Below are 17,150 nucleotides of genomic sequence, written 5' to 3'. Positions count from 1 at the left end.
AGTGGACAGAAGCCCAGATGGTCCAAACCTGTTTCCTGTCTCCTGCCATTGTGCAGAGCCTCTGTTCTGTCTTGCTGCTGTCCAGTTGTCTCTACTGAGCTCCTCTGCTGGTTCCACCTTGAAGAGGGTCTGAGCTAAAATTGAACCTTGGGGAACATCAACCTTTGATCTCAGAGTTTTGTGTTTGATTTTAGAATTCTTTCTTTGATCTCATCTGAGACAAAGACATGGAAGCTCAATCTGCTGTTGAGGAGGCCGTGATCGTATAGTGGTTAGTACTCTGTGTTGTGGCCGCAGCAACCCCGGTTCGACTCCGGGTCACGGCAGCATGAGACAAATTTCTTGTGTGTATTGATGGACACAAACCAAGCAGAATTTTCCCACAATGCAATAGGGCGGTGTTTGGTCAGTGTTGAGCAGGTGTCAGTCTGACAATGATGTCATATTATTTTGTTATCACTTGACCAGACCCAAAAGTAGGCTCCAGGTATCAGTCTTTTCTCCATGCTAATGTCTGCTAGCTTAGTCTGCTACTTTGATGGCTCTGACTACAAAAACGTCCAGACCCCTGGATATGGTGGTTCCTCCCTAAACGTAGATTCTGTCAGCTCATGTTTTGAAATCAACTCACCATGAACACAAGTAGATTTCAATGGACTGCAAATGTGTCTCATTTAATGGTAAACATGTCAAATATAAATTCCATCACCTGAGGAGGTCTGCTGCTGGAATTAAGCTCCAGATATTCACAAGATATTTTATATCTTAAAATGAAGCATTTTTATATTTGATTTATTATTCATTAGCCTGCTTCATGTGGTGTGATTTTATGTGTCCTATATTGAATCGAACTTTGTAAACGATCGTCCCTGAGGATGTTGAATGATGTCAAAAAAGTGTTCTCTAAGCTCTCCTTTCCTCTAAATAGAGGAGTCTCTGCTGAGGTCGTTCCCTCTCTGAGTCCTGACGTCTATTCAGATGCACCGAGAGACTCAGGCAAACAGAAGACAAGGGCAAGTGAAGTAACCTGAAAATGAGAGGGAAGGTTCGACATCAAACTAAAACAGGAAGAACAGGACACAAATGGGATATCAAAATAAGAGAGACCATGAGACATGACCCCCCAGTTCCTGCTGCTTCCAGCTCTTCATATCGAGCCCCTCGTACAGTGGTTGAGAGAGACCACAAATATTAAAGGTGTCTACATAAATGGAGAAGAACACAAGGTGGCGCTGGACGCTGATGATGTTTTAACATATTGAAGTGAGCCCCCTAACACAGGACCTGCATTAATAAAACTCTTTGAAACACTGGAAGCTCTGCTGGATATAAATTCTCCATTCTAATCACTCACCTCCAGAACACATGGAGGAAACCCTCCACCTGGATTGGGGCCAGAACTCCTTGAAGATGATAGAAGAAGATGGAACTCCATTTCCTTTTTGAGTCTGAGTCACAGGATTGATAGAGTAAAAACAAATGTCCTACCACAAGATCTCTTTCTAGTTCCAGGACCAACTGGAGAAATTGCCTTCAAAACCGTTTCTGAATTGAACAAAATGCTTTCCAGATTTATCTTGCAGGGGAAGAAACCCAGGCTCAAATTTAAACCACGACATGAATGAGCCCCAGTTCCTGCTGTACTGGCCCATCAAAATCTGGAAAAATGTTTCCGTAATGTCCAAATCTCAATGAATAATTTGGAATGTTAACAGGAGAATATCACTACAAGTCATTTAATGATGTGCTTTTAATCCTGGGTTCAAGCCTCATAAAATGAACCCTAGATTTAAATCCTGGATTCAAAGAGAGTAACAACTTTCTACTCACTTGTGGAAAATGGAAATTTAAAAGATTTGAAAGCCTGAGAAGAGAATATCACTGAGAAAGTCGGACTTTTTAGAATCCTCTTAGGTGAGCAATTATTTTTGAACACGACATCAGAAATGAAACAGACTTTAATGATCCAATGCTGAAAATATTTTTGGCTGCCCATCAAGAAACAAGAAAAACCTCATATCGTATGTTGTTTTCCGTTTGACCTGATTCTTGGTTGTCAACTAACTGGCTCATTGGCTTTCTTGATGGAACAACAAAAGCAAAAGTTGAAGACTTTGAATATCCAGGCCTCTGGCGTGATTCTCAGCTGTCATTTAAATTTCACATGAACTCAGTGTCCAAGCAAATATCTGGTGGGCTAAAATTACTTTTGTCGCTCTGTTGACTTTTTCCACAAGAAGTCTGGAAAAGTATTATGACACAGTTCATGTTCCCAATATTGGACTACGGTGGTGGTTTCTATGGGAACACTGGTGACGGCCCCAGGCCTGGGGTCCTATGCAGCGTTGTGTGTGCAGGGTCCTTTTGGTGGGTGTGTTTGTGTCTTTGCAGGTCTGGAGCAGCCTGGTCATTAGGGTGACTGGGAGCACCGGGCCAGTGTTCCCAGTTAGGCCTGTTTAACCCCGCCTTCCCAGACATTTGTCTCCCTTCTGCGCTCAGCCGGCGTGCTGTTGTTGTCCTTTTGTTTTTCCTTGTTTTCCACCAACAACATGCAGCACACACTGACATCACATCACACACTCACCTCCACTGCTGACACTGACTTCCACACCTCACATGGTTGATTATTTACTTTAATAAATGCTGGTTTGCTGCTACCATGTTTTGCTGCACCTCTGAGCCGGTCCTAACACATTCAGACATCAATCTTTGTCCTCTCAATGTCTGATATAATAGTCTTTGTAGATTTGTGCTCAGGTGTTTGGATTGTACCCATCATGATTTAATGTAGGAGTCCCAAAGGCAACTCCATTGGTCAGTATTTATTTTCAAATGTGTCTACTTGATTTTCCCTTCATACTTGAAACAACTTTCAATTCCTTTCACAATGCTCACAATGCAACCTAGAGTGTAGAGATCATTTGTTTCAATGTCTGCCTAGAATCAGCAAAGAAACTGGTCATCGCACATTCATATTTTCTTCATTTGGAAACCATCCATCCATCATTGTCTTCCGCTTATTCCTTACTAGTAAGGGTCGCGGGGGGGCTGGAGCCTATCCCAGCATCTACGGGCGAGAGGCGGGGTTCACCCTGGACAGGTTGCCAGTCCATCGCAGGGCCAACACAAAGAGACGAACAACCATTCACACTCACATTCATACCTACGGTCAATTTAGAGTGTCCAATCAGCCTAGTCCCCAAATTGCATGTCTTTGGACTGTGGGAGGAAAGCGGGGTACCCGGAGAGAACCCACGCAGGCACGGGGAGAACATGCAAACTCCACACAGAAAGATCCCGCGCCCGAGCCGGGACTCGAACCCGGAACCTTCTTGCTGTGAGGCCACAGTGCTAACCATTGCACCACCGTGCAGCCCCATTTGGAAACCATCTCGAGGATATTTGGAGAAAGTTCAATCATTCAGCTGCAGTTACAGTGACTTACAACACTGCAAAAAAAAAAAAAAAAACACCCCTCCACAAACACTTGTCCAACTTTTGTGCCCAAATTTTCTCCTCATGAGGCACCAAATCAAGTCAAGTCATTTTTATTTGTATGGAACCAAATCACAACAAAAGTTCTCTCATGACTCTTCACTAGTAGAGCAGGTCCAGTACCAAACTCCTTCAATGAATCTACACCCAACAATTCTCCATCAGCAAGCACATCCTGCAACAGCGGTGATGAAAACCTTCCTTTTAACAAACAGGAATGTCGAGCAGATCCAGGATCAGTGGGGACGGCCTTCTGCTTTGTCCGGTTGTATTTAAAGCTCCATCAGATTGGAACAACCTTTCCTCCTCACTTCGGTCTCTCACTTCCTTTCTCATCTTCAAATCATCAAGCATTTTCAAACATCTGCTCTTGTTTCTGATGCACCTCACCTTTTCTCTCCAGGATTCACTCTGTACTTGTTCTTGTTTGTTCTCTGTACTGTACATATGTGGATATTTGTGTATGAATATGCATTGTGTACTTTAATGGTGCATAGAAGCAGAATTTATTTAGATGGGTGTTTAAATGTATGAGTATGTGAAGACTTTACTTTGCAATGGGATCTCTGATCATACTTTGTATAATGCTGGATGGTGGCTTTGGGGAACATTGTTGACAGCATTCACCACTGGAGCCTACTTCAATTGCCAGTCAGGACAGGTGTTATTCAGGATGGAATATTGGCAGGACAAGTTGCTCTACATTCACTTTCAGCCGAGTCAGGAGTTGAACCTGGAATCTTCTGAGCTGAAGTCAGACGCGTTGTCCATTGTACCACCAGCCCTACAAAATGGAGGGGTCTTATACAAAAAGATTCTACACATTCAGATGTATGACAGAAAATGTAAATGATATGGTGCCATTTTCTGTTTTTGTGCTGTCTGATTTTCTAAATATAACATTTATCATATATTTATTTATTATAAATATTTGTAAGACGAAAATAAGAAAGACAACCTGCATCATCACAGCCATGAAGACCTCAACACGGTTGAAGAGAAAGTCTCAAGGTGGATTCTTGTGTTTTGCAGCATCCTTGATGTGTCTGCATAGAATGCATTGGTGTTGTGGACCCACATCCACCAAGAGTGGAACCAAGAAAAGCAAGTGGAGAATGTTTCTGGAGGAGCTGGGAAATTCCCTGGTCAAGCCACACATTGAGGGAAGGGAACGGATGCCGAGACCCAGACGCTGCAGCCTTGCTCAGACGGCTGCAGAGCTCACCCAGCACTCCATCCATGCCATCAGCAACACAGAGAGCAACCACGCCAGCATCCTCCTCAGCAGCCCTGCCTCAACACCAACCAGAACAGCCACAGCCACAACCCACTCAGTCCACCAGATTCCAGAAGAAAGAGGAGTCAGGTCTGCCCAATCAGTCAGGACAGCAGGACAAACGGATTGTGGTTCAACTGCAAACACACACACACACACACACACACACACACACACACACACACACACACACACACACACACACACACACACACACAAACCTGGTTTTGAACCAGTAGTTGGTTTCTGTTGGTTTGGTTTGCTTGACTGGTTGTTGTTTGTTTGACCTTGCAAATCCATATTTTGGGTTCTGGCTTGTTCTGCTTTTCATTTTGTGTTTGTATTAAAGTTCTGTTGCTGAAAAAAAGACTTTTTTGTCTTTTTCTTGAAGTAAATATATGAGGGTGGAAACTGACCCCTAACACCATGGATGTTACAATAGTTAATAATATTAAAATGAATAATAAATCAAACCAATCCATGTCAGAGATGTGTTCTAACACCCCTCAGTAATGGTCAGGAAACACAACAACCTTTTCTTCATTTCTATTATTTTCTTGAGGTTCATTTGATAATTTTTTTAACTGAAATCGAGGGTTTACTGACTAAAAAAGGTCCAGAGGCCCACAACAAAATATTCAAATCAATATTTCCATGGATAAGGAAGCCTAACAAGGAAACCAAGAGATGGGAAACAACTTGGATGATCGAAAATTGTTTTTAGTTTATTTTACAGCTGATTGAAGACGTGGGTCAAAACTGACCTGTTCACATAAGAGATGGGAACAGAAAGCTAACACAAGAGGAAGGTTGAAGCTATGAAAAAGGAGTTTGATAAAAATCTTGAACTGACAGTAGAAATATCCTTTTGTATGTTTACCTTTGTTGACAGAAGTCACTTTAGCTTGGCAGTGAAAAGAATCTCTGCTAGCTTGACAAATAAGTGGCAAAAACTGGGTTCAAGCTGGACGTTGGACACTGGTATCTGCAACAACTCCCATCAACTCCTAATTTGTGTGTACAAAAAAATCATTGAGAAATCAAGGTGAGATCAAAGAAAGAATTCTAAGATCACCCAGGGACGATGAACAGGCTCTACTGGTGCTTAGGACTCTGTTGATCAGCTGCTGAGTTGCTACTTGATGTCCACATTGGTCTGTTTCATCCTGAGTAGTTTGATCATAGCAGAGTCGCTGCATCAATGATCTGAATGTGGACGGACAGATTGACCCTCCACAGCAGACGCATGTGACAGATCTCTTGATGACACTCCTCAGTCTTCAATTTAGTCGTCGTGTGTCATGCAGTGTTGAGGAGGCCGGCTGGCTGTGGGTAAAGTGGGGCTCAGAGTTTGTGGAGTTGGCTCTGGACTGAAGGGGGTCACTGATTTGTTCTCAGATGCTACAGCTCAGGTTAGCGAGGTGGTGGAGAAATGAGTGAGACCTCTGCCAGCTGGAGCCTCTTGGGTCCCGGGAGGCTTCACTCCTGGAGGTGGAAATGATGAGGAGTTTTAAAATCTGCTCCTCTTTCACGCTGACTTGTTTTCTTGGGTTCCCTCTTTTATTCATGTGTGATTTTAATCTCAGCTCTCTAAACCTGAATGGAGCCAGAACCCATTTTAAAAGAGCTGCTCTTTTTAAACTCCTGGAGATCTAGAGGATCCCTGCCATGTTTGTCCAGGACACCCACAGCACAACAGTCAGTGAATGGGGATGCAGGCAGGCTTTTAATGGAGGTCATTTGAAGTCCCAAGTCCAGTTGGAGCAGAGGGTGGAGTTTGATTCTCCAGGAGTTTTTTGTTGTTGTTTTTTCACCAGTCTCTTTTGATTTGGAGGAAATCGTTCCAGGTGTTTGAAAGAAGGTGAGAGCAACTTTGGAAAATCGAAGCGAAGTAAAATCTGGTCAACTGGACGTAAGTTTTAAACTATGGTACGTAAACTTACGTCCAGTTGACCAGATTTTACTTCGCTTCGATCTACGATGACCTGGATGAATGAGAACCTACACAGAAAACTTTGGAAAATGTTCAACTGGTGTTTTTAAATGTCTTTGCACCAACAAATGGTGGACAGGACAGCTTTTGAAACATTTTAATGCCACTGTTCAACACTGAATCTGCTGGTTTCCTGTTTTTAGGAGCTGATGGGAGCTGCACAGAGAAGCTCTTTTAGACAGGAACCATTCAGAGCTCCATCCTGCTTCTTCCAGCAGGATCCACAGATCCACCAACACACCAGCTGTTTGATGTGTGGAGGCTTTTTACCAGGATTCCTAGACAGCACAGCTGGACTCACTCAACAGCTAACTTGTTAGCACCGATGAGACAGGAGCGCTTCTATGGTTTTACTCAGTGGTTCAATATTTTTAAAAGATGTCCCATTCAGCCTGTGGGTTTTAGTGATCACTCTTCAGTCTCCTGTTCCGTTTTATTAAAATATTCATTGAAAAGCTCCTGAGAGAGAGAAAGAGAGAGAGAGAGAGAGAGAGAAAGAGAGAGAGAGAGAGAGAGAGGATCAAACTGATCTCAAACTTGACTTCAAAATTCTCTGATTATAATAATTTGTACTCCTTGATAGATTCATCACTACAGGGTCATAGAGGGTCCATTACTATTGCAGTATATTAAAGAATATAAGAACGAGGTTTCCATCCATGGAAATATAATATTTCATGTATTGCAGTATATTTTCAAAGATATAACACTTTAATGTGAGACTTTAATGTCTGTCTTTGGTTTCTAAACTCTGACTCTCCTGTTATTGGTGCTGACTGAATTCTACCACCTGACAGACTGGGAAGGCTCATATTTGTGATGGATCCATCAACACATGAAGATCTTGTTTCAGTGTTATAACATTAAGCTCATCTTAGTAAAACAATGAAGTTACCTGAACTAAATTCTTGAAAAAAATGACTGTCACTGACTTAAATAAATCAAATCTACTTCAAAGTTCCTTCTGTTGTCATAAGTCGGCCATTTTAAGTGTACTTGTAGTTCCAGAGCATTCCAAGTGGAGATGATATGAATCCATTTTGTTCGATGAACTCAGTTCCTCTGCTTTGATGTTGGTGGACTGAGTGGAGTTTGCCTGAACCTGCTTGAACCTGTTTGCTCCTGCTCAGTCCCTCACTCAAGCCTCACTCAGCCTCAGCAGCACCGCTCCACTGAGGATTGATTCAAGTTCCTAGCAACCAAATACAGAGGAGAGCTGAACCTTCTTGCTGTGAGGCCACAGTGCTGACCACTGCACCATTGTGTCCCCTGAAAATGCCACCACATTGTTTGGATTTTCTGTAAAACCAAGCACACATGAACATAGCAGCTTCTTCACAGGGCTGGTGGCGTAATGGATAATGCGTCTGACTACGGATCAGAAGATTCTAGCTTCAACTCCTGGCCAGCTCGCTTTAAACTTTATACTGAGAAGATGAAGTGAGAACCACTACTAAAAGTCACTGAAATCCTCCAAGGTTTCCTCCTTGTCTGCTGTAAACATGAACACATGCATGGATCCTGCTACCTCTCACATGTTAAGCTGGCACTTGACAGTGACAGCAGGAGAACAAGAAATCCCAGAGTGTCATCAACATTTCCTGTAAACTAAATGACAGAAGCTGTTGAATTTCTGTGTCAGAACAAGGAGAAAGGAGCCCCAATGAAAGAGTGGTGTGTGTGTGAGTGAGAGGACATTGTTCAGTCCACAGACCTGAGCATCGCTGCTCTGACTACCACGTTACCTCCTGGTTATCAGTGTGAAGTCAATGGTGAGGTAGTCAGTTGTTCCTTGTGTTTTATTCCAGAGGCCTGGTAGTTAAACGCTGAATTAAAGAATTTTAATTCTTAACTTGAATTTTCATGCTGTTTTGCTGGAAATGTTTGACAACTTCTTGCATGTTGGTGCCCCATCACACAAAAAAGTGCAGTTGTACTCTTTTCACCTCTGACCCACAAACATTCCACCAGTGAACGTCCAGAAATTGAAGCATAAACAGTTCAGCAACAACAAATTCTTCAAATCATCCTCTGAACCGAGAGCCACAGGCTCCTCCCAACATATGCAACACTGCCATTGAGCTCTGCTTCAGTGTAACGGTGGTCGAAGGGTCAACATTGAACCTGTTGTATGACTTGAAAATTGTATTAGAGATCTGTGAGCAGGGCTAAATATATGAAAGTGTTGTCATTAACAGGTTGTGAATTTCTGTAGGTCCAAACATATCCTGGACTCCACCAATGCCAGTTGTGACCTATTAGGCTCCGGCTCCAGCGCTGTCAGTGAAAAATGACTGACAATCCATTGTCTCCTGGTGAGTCCTGCTGTGTTGGTAGGATGCATCAAATCACTGTGGGAACAAGAGACACAGTGACTGAACTGTAGCCCATCCATCCATCCATCCATCCATCCATCCATCCATCCATCCATCCATCCATCCATCCATCCATCCATTCATTCATCCATCCATCCATTCATTTTCTTCCACTTATCCTGTTAAGGGTTGTGGGGTGGGGGGACCTGTCTCCCCAGCTTTCAGCGTGAAGTGGGTTCACCCTGGAGGGGTCGCCAGTCCATTGCAGGGCCAACACATAAAGACAGACAACCATTCACACTCACAGTCACACCTAGAGTCAGTTTAGAGTATCAATCAGCCTCGTCCTCATTCTCATGTCTTTCCCACTGAAAAACGTTCACACCTGAAGTGTGAAGCATCGATAAAAGTTAATTTGACAGCACAACAGAAAATCCGAGTATATCACTGACATATTCTGTAAAAGAAATGATAGAAGCTGTTGAATTTTTAGAATGAGAAAAAATTTCCCCCAATGAAAGAGTGATGATTCTTTATTTTGATTTTGTTCTTCACTCCTACACAAGAGAGGGAAAGTGTCGGCTGGCTTGGAGCAACTGCCTGCTTCAGAATGGGAGGAGCCTCAGGACTTTCCAGTGAGAGCTGCAAACTTCCACCAGCGCCCACTGCCAGCACGTCTTCATGATGGAGCTGAGAAGAACACAACAACACAAGAGCACTGGAGAGGAGCACAACACTTCTTTGCTTCCTTGTCACTCTCATATCTGTCTGTACCATCTGGAGCTGGGGGGAGGAGCTTCACATGTTTTTTTTCTTGTTTTTTTTTCCAAAAGGGAATGACATGACTTACTCTGTATATTAGTATATGAACTACTGAGAATGTTCATCCCCAGTTTTAAGTTAGAATTAAATGTTAAGTAGAAAAATCTTCCCTCTTCAATCCTGTCACTCAGTGTTGTAAACTGTTTCAAACAAATTCTACTGTTCAACAGTTCAAGTGTTTCTAATGAAGCTGAATGTGCTCTCTTATACTTTCCTCAATTGTGTTTCTTTCATGTCCTCCTGAGATCAAAGACAGAATTCTAGGTACTGTCAAAGCCCTGATGACATCATCAGGAATTCTGTCTTTGACATGGAAACTCTTGCTTTAATTTGAATTTGATCTGACTAATGTTTTAGTTTAGGTTGCATGAGACTGATGAGACACTTCCTGTTTTTATTGCTATTCTTCCATGAATGTGCTCATGTTGGCTTGTCCCCAACCACAGTTTCAAAGCCATGATGACATCTTTCATTAACAATCAGATCAAATTTTTTCTCTATTTGGACAAATAAGGTTTCAACTGACACGGCTGGCCAACGTCCTGGAGTTAATTCAGCCTGTAGAACCAGGTGCTGGTTCCTTCTTTTACTAGGCAGGAACAGGCAGCAGATCCAAGATCAGTAGGCGAAGATGTCTGCTTTGACTGGTAGGAGGAAAGAGAGCAGGAGAGCTGGTCAGAGACAAAGACAGACAATGAAGAAGGAGTGCTGTATTCTGCTAGCACATGCTAGTCACAGTCATAGACAATGAGTCTCAGCAGGTAAAGATTCATCACTGATTTCAGAAGATAATTGGACGTTCACTGGAAGATTATGAATGTTTGTGGGTCAGAGGTGAAAAGAGTACAAGTGCACCTGTTGTGTGTGATGGGGCACCAACATGCAAGAAGTTTTATACATTTTGAGCGAAAAAGCGTGAATCTTCAAGTAAAGAATTAAAATTATTTAAGTAACAATGAGGTCTCTGTAATAAAACAAAAGGGACAATGACTACCTCACCATTTCCACCCCTCTTTAACAGATTCACATTTCAAAACAACCAAGTTTATTTTATTCCCTTCTTTTAGTAGAGGATGGTTTTGATCCATCAACCTCTGGGTTCTGGGCACAGCACGCTTCCTCTGTAAATCCATATTTTGGATTCTGGCCTTTTCTGCTTTTCATTTTGTGTTTGTATTAAAGTTCTATTGCTGAAAAAAGGTTTTTTTTGCCTTTTTAAACACACACACACACACACTTCCAGTGACTAATCCATATTTTCATCACTTAAACCACCACTGGAGTATTGAAAGAGATTCCACATGTTGGTCAACCAGAGAAGCTTCACCTGGTGACGCTCATCCAACCATGCATGAAGGTCAAGCTGCATTATCTGCTGTGCTCATTAGCAGGGGAATTAGCTGAAATGGTCAGTATCAGTAACAGGGTGACACTTTATCACAGCAGTGGACAAACATCAGCATTCATCACACAGCAGCTCCTCTGATCAACAGAACAAGCTGAAGTATTCTGGAGAATGAGGGCATGGATCCCTCTACCTCTCACATGCTAAGCTAGCACTCTACCATTGGAGCTAATTCCCCTGCTAATGAGCACTGCAAATAATGCAGCTTGACCTTCAGATTTGAGGGAAGAAAACCTTGAAACATTCATTCATCTTCTTCCACTTATTCCTGTTCAGGGTCTCGGGGGGAGCTGGAGCCTATCCCAGTGTCTACGGGCAAAAGGCAGCGTTCACCCTGGACCAGTCACCAGTCCATCACAGGGCCAACATACAGGGACAAACAACCATTCACACTCACATTCATACCTACAGTCAATTTAGAGAATCCAATCAGCCTTTTCCCCAAATTGCACGTCTTTAGACTGTGGGAGGAAGCCGGAGTACCAGAGAGAACCCACACAGGCACGGGGAGAACTTGCAGACTCTACACAAGAAGATACTGCGCCCGAGCCGGTACTCGAACCCAGAACTTTCTTGCTGTGAGGCCACAGTGCTAACCACTGCACCATCCTGCAGCCCCCTTGAAACATGATGATGTTATTATTTATGTCTTTAATGCACCCAAACCTTTATTTTTCAGGGATTTTGAGTGGTTCTGGGTCATGAATCAAAATTTGAATTGGACAAAAATTTCATGCAGGGTCACTGGGGCCACACGTTTCATGTTCTCAACAGATTGAAACTGTAGAGTGTGTGACATGTGGTGTGTTTGTCAAGTTCATCAAGGACAGTAAACATGAGCAGGTCTAGATTCACCTCCATCTTTGGAGGTTGTTGAATTTCCTCCTGAGGACCGTCAGGCTGTTTCCTTACTTTGCTGTGACACAACAGCAGACAGCAACAAGGACTGCTGTAGTGCACTTGGTAAAATCACCATCTGTAGACTGGACCAATATGCTGATGTGACCCTTTGATTAGTTTAGAATCAGTCAGAGATCAAAGACTGAAGCAGGAGATCAATGCTCAGCATTCAGAGATCAAAGACTCCTGGAGCGTTGGCCTCTCTTGTCTTTGGGCCTGGATGTTAATGAATGTTTTACACATTTCTTTTTAAGAAAAAACTTGCATGACATTTCAAGGAGTTTTTCCTGCCAATACAGGACAACACCCACTCACAAACCAGTGCTGGACAAGTTCCTTCAAAGCTGTAATGCCTTATTTCTTACTTGTTACTGTCATTTTAAAATAATTGGTTCCATTACGATTGTGTCTGCCAGCGCTTGGTGACTGTACAGGAGGTCTGGGGACCGCAGGGCCACAACAAGCCCATTTCCTCAACTCTCCATTTAGTACAGAGGTCCCCAAGTACGGACCAGTGAGGATAAATGTGATCGTGGAGAAGTCTGTTTGTTCTTCAACTGGTCCAACTTGATGGTGAGATCTGTGACGCCATCTTGTGATAGTGGATTCATTCATCTGCTATTTCAACACATTCAAGTTCATTATCCCTACATGTCAAAATACATTTGGTGTGGAGTTTTACTTTCTGGCCTCAATCATAATGTGTGCATTTATTCTTCATGAACATTTCTCAGCTTTGTAAGTTTATGATATTTTGTCTTCCTCTGTTTTCTATTCCATTGTTGTTGATGATTCTATTGCAGGTTTGAGTTCCCTGTTGACTGAAGCAGAAACAGGAACAAAAAGCTGGAGGTGGTCAGAGCTCCAAGTTGGGACGCTGATATTAAAGTAGGAGATGAACACATCCAGGTTAGCCATCACTCTCAGAACCTGCTACTTTACCTCTTCAGAATGTAGCAGCATAGCATAGCTTCATCTCACCGGTTAGTGGCCCACTTTGATGTCTGGGATATGAGGTTAAAGGTTCTTTACAGCTCTGAATGAAGGGTTTATAAAGTGTTAACAATGCCATGAATAACACAAGCATTCAGTAATCCTTGATAAAAGGAGACTCACCATCAAGTTGGACAAGTTGAAGAACAAAAGGACTTCTACACTATCACATTTATCCTCACTGGTCCATACTTGGGGACCTCTGTACTCAATGGAGAGTTGAGGAAATGGGCTTGTTGTGGCCCTGCGGTCCCCAGACCTCCTGTACAGTCACCAAGTGCTGGCAGACACAATCGTAATGGAACCAATTATTTTAAAATGACAGTAACAAGTAAGAAATAAGGCATGACAGCTTTGAAGGAACTTGTCCAGCACTGGTTTGTGAGTGGGTGTTGTCCTGTATTGGCAGGAAAAACTCCTTGAAATGTTTTTTCTTCAAAAGAAATGTGTCCTTCTCATGTTGAGCTGTGGACATCAGCTGACTGCTTTTCTTGCCACTGCCTTGCTGGCAGGAAAAGCCTGAGCAGAAATGAAGAGTGAGTTCAAGGCAGTAGATTTCACTCCATAGTTTAGGCCTTCATCCAGCAAGGAACCATCAATGATGATGTCAGCACTCCTCCAGCACTGCGATGCAGCTTAGAGAGGTCGGAGAATCACATGACTTCTCTCACTGGTTATTGATGTTTATCTGTGTCTATATATAATTTATGTCATGTATATATTTGTATATTAATATGTTATTCATGTTACATAAAACATGTTAAACACGGAACGGCGTGGACACAACAAATGAGCTGGTTCAGAGACACGAGGCAAAAAAAGCTGGATGAACTCTTCTTCATTCCAAAAATGACTTCACCCTTGAACACTGACGTCAGGTCATTTTATAGGGTCCTCCATTTTTTCATTTATGTGACGTTGCATATTGGGAAATAATTAATTATAAAAAAAATTATATATTTTGATGAAAACTATATTTGATCAGGAAAACTACATTGGGTCAAATAAATCCATCGTTAGTGATGGTGTTACTAATTTTAACTTTAGTGCTCTGGTGCTGATTGCCTCATTAAGATCTTCATGAAGAAATAAACTGAGATTTGTAAAAAAAAATTATTTTTTTTTTTACAGAGTTGGCAGTTTGAGCATTGAATCTTTCTTTGTGTTGAGAACAAACCCTCAAAGCCTTCATGTTTCAGTTTGCTTCTCACCTAACAGACATACACCTCTGAGCCTGGTTCTGGTAGTCCAGGTTTAAACACCAACACAAGGATTTTATGCTGATTTCTTCACATGCAGCTGAAATCTAGACTTCGAGTGTTCATGTGAGGTTACAGCTTCACGCCTATTTAGTTTTCAACAAATATTAAGTCACTTTAATGCATTGAGCTTACTGACGAACTTTAGTCTCAGTAGCTGAATCTGTTAGGGGGAAGGCAGTGTGGACCGGCAGGAGCCTCCTACAAAATGCAATGGAGAGAGGAAGAAATCCTGAGGAGTCGCTATGAGATTGAAGTGTTAAAGACGTGGCTCCTTTGGTGGTGATAGGATTTGAGATATTGACTCTATTTTTAGTTTATTTCAATGTTATTGCAAACATCAGCTGCTCACTTATCAGCTCGCAAGTAAACAACAGTATTGTTCAGTGTGCTAGCTGAAGTAGACCGAGCGGTCAGTTGAGTCTTTATTTCCATGTGTGCTCATGGTAGCAGGGGTTTAGATTTCTAAATGTAACCCTTTTACCACCGGCTCCAATATTAAAACCCACCTTAGGCTTACAGGGAACACTTTAACTCATTTCAAATATCTTATATGGTAAAAGTCCCATCTGGAATAATTAATATCAATCTAGGGCAATGTATGATTCTCACTCTTAAATATTCAAATGGAGGCTATGGGGAGTACACTTGACCTTTAAACTCTGCTGTAAAGCTTCAGTAACAACACACAAATTCAATGAAACCAACACAAGATTTCAGTTTAGAAAATGTATTAAAAGCTTGCAGAAAAACACATTCAAACCTTGAATAAACAAGACTATAGAAAATAAAAAGAACCCCGGGGTATATTGTTTGTCTCTCTTTCAACTGTCTAATTTTATTTCGAGTGCACTCTTGTTTACTTTCGTTGGCGCGCTTTAGTTGGAGCTCATGATGGAAACCTTTACCAGATCCCCCCGTGTGTCGGTGACGTCAACAATACTGGACCGCAGCCGATGAATCCCTCGCTCGTTGTGGCAGCAACCGTCCCGCTCGCAGCAGCCCGCAGCAACAGACCTCCGTGACTCGGCAGCAGCGGCACATCCTCCGTTAACGACTCTCTCCCGAGGCGACTATCCGAAGCTCCTGTCCCGTCCGTGCAGCGGCGTCTCCCTTCAGCGTGGACAGCGTTAGCCTAGCTCCCGCTAGCTTCTGTAACTGGACTTGCCTGGTGCTCAACAAAACACAATCGGTGGCGGAGAATCCGACTCACGCACTCCGATCACGTCGGTCAATTACAGTTCACAGTCCGTTACCGATAAAAACTCCTCTCCGACGACACACAGTCTCCAAACTCCGATAACGTTACGCAATTACACGATGCTCCTTCTTCCTCGCGCGCGTTTCTCCCGGAAGTGTAAACACTAAAGGTCATGAACTCACGCACGTAACCTAACGTAATAGAATTACTTTAACATTTTTGAAAGACATTCACACCCCATGAAATGATGTTTTTTTGAAAGTTACTAATTTTAAACAAATTTTATACATTTTAATATCTTCGTCATAACAAATACTAATTTATGTAAATTTTAGCTTAACCATGAACTGGCATTTTATTCTTAACTTATTCCTATGAAAATCATGAAATAAATACCACTGATTTATCGGAGTATTACATAAACCTAGGATTAAATTAAAGCTGCAGTCAGCGTTGTTTGGGCCTGAGCCTCCTCCCGCCCACCGGGGCCGAGCAGCAGGGGTCGTCCTGAATCCAGTGATGAATTTTATGAAAGTCTTGGGACTTGTACACTGCAAGCAATTGCTGTATGTTGGCCCTGCGATGGACTGTCGAACTGTCCAGGGTGAACCCCGCCTCTCGCCCGTTGATGCTGGGATAGTCTCCAGCCCCCCCGCGACCCTTAATAGTCAGGAATAAGCGGAAGACAACGATGGACGATAAAGCCTTAAGTAGCGAGTAAGGCGATTGTTAAAGGCACCTGAAAGCTGGTAGACTTTAGCTGAAGTTAATGCTAATGCTACCTGACATTCTTGCTAGTTTATGAACTTTAATGGCAGGAGAATAAAGGGAACTATGTTCTTTTTCTGTACTGCATCAAACATGGAGGTGAGTTTAGTCTCATTTTGTGTATAAAATACTATCACAACATACAGACACAAGGTTTGATGAAACTTCACTATTTGAGGACATTTTTTTTAATATATTTTTTCTTTTTGGGGGGGGGGGGGTGAATGTCCTGTATTATTTTGTTTAATTTGTGCTTTTCTTTTCCTGATAGTTCATGGTAGCATTATCAGCTTTAGTCAGTAGAGGGCAGTATGCCCCCTATTGTTGTTTAGTTTGATGTGTCAAATTAATTTGACCTTGTCTGCTGCCTCTTGCAGGTTTCAACTTGAATGAGAAAGTTTTTTATTATCCACCAGTAGCGGCTGGCTCATAGGGGGCGCTGGGGCGCCGCCCCACCAGATGTGGAGAGGAAAATCTCTACATGTATTTATACATATATATGTGCATATGTTTACAATTTTTAGCGTCAATGTCAGCCTTACTTAATTGTGTGTGTCTACATGCAATATGGGTCATTTAAACAACATTTACGCCAACTGACTCATTCAATTAATAGTGAATTTACTCTGATAGACTGTATAATTTGTCTTTAGGGGCGCTCGTCAAAGCGCCCCAGACCTGCAATTAATTAGCCAATCCTGTATGGTTGCTAGGGAAAAATAA

At 42.4% G+C, this 17,150-nt stretch overlaps 1 non-coding gene across 1 annotated transcript; it reads left to right on the top strand.

The window, feature by feature from the left end:
- The first annotated feature begins 254 nt into the window (after window positions 1-254).
- trnah-gug (transfer RNA histidin (anticodon GUG)) lies at window positions 255-326 on the top strand. Its single transcript has one exon. It is a non-coding gene; the product is annotated as a tRNA-His (tRNA).
- Window positions 327-17,150: the final 16,824 nt, after the last annotated feature.

Source organism: Aulostomus chinensis, chromosome 4 (assembly GCF_037954235.1).
Source record: "Aulostomus chinensis isolate RoL2024-O1b breed Wild chromosome 4, RoL_Achi_v1.0, whole genome shotgun sequence".
In the NCBI taxonomy this organism is placed as follows: domain Eukaryota; kingdom Metazoa; phylum Chordata; class Actinopteri; order Syngnathiformes; family Aulostomidae; genus Aulostomus; species Aulostomus chinensis.
This window is presented reverse-complemented; position numbering and strand designations above follow the sequence as displayed.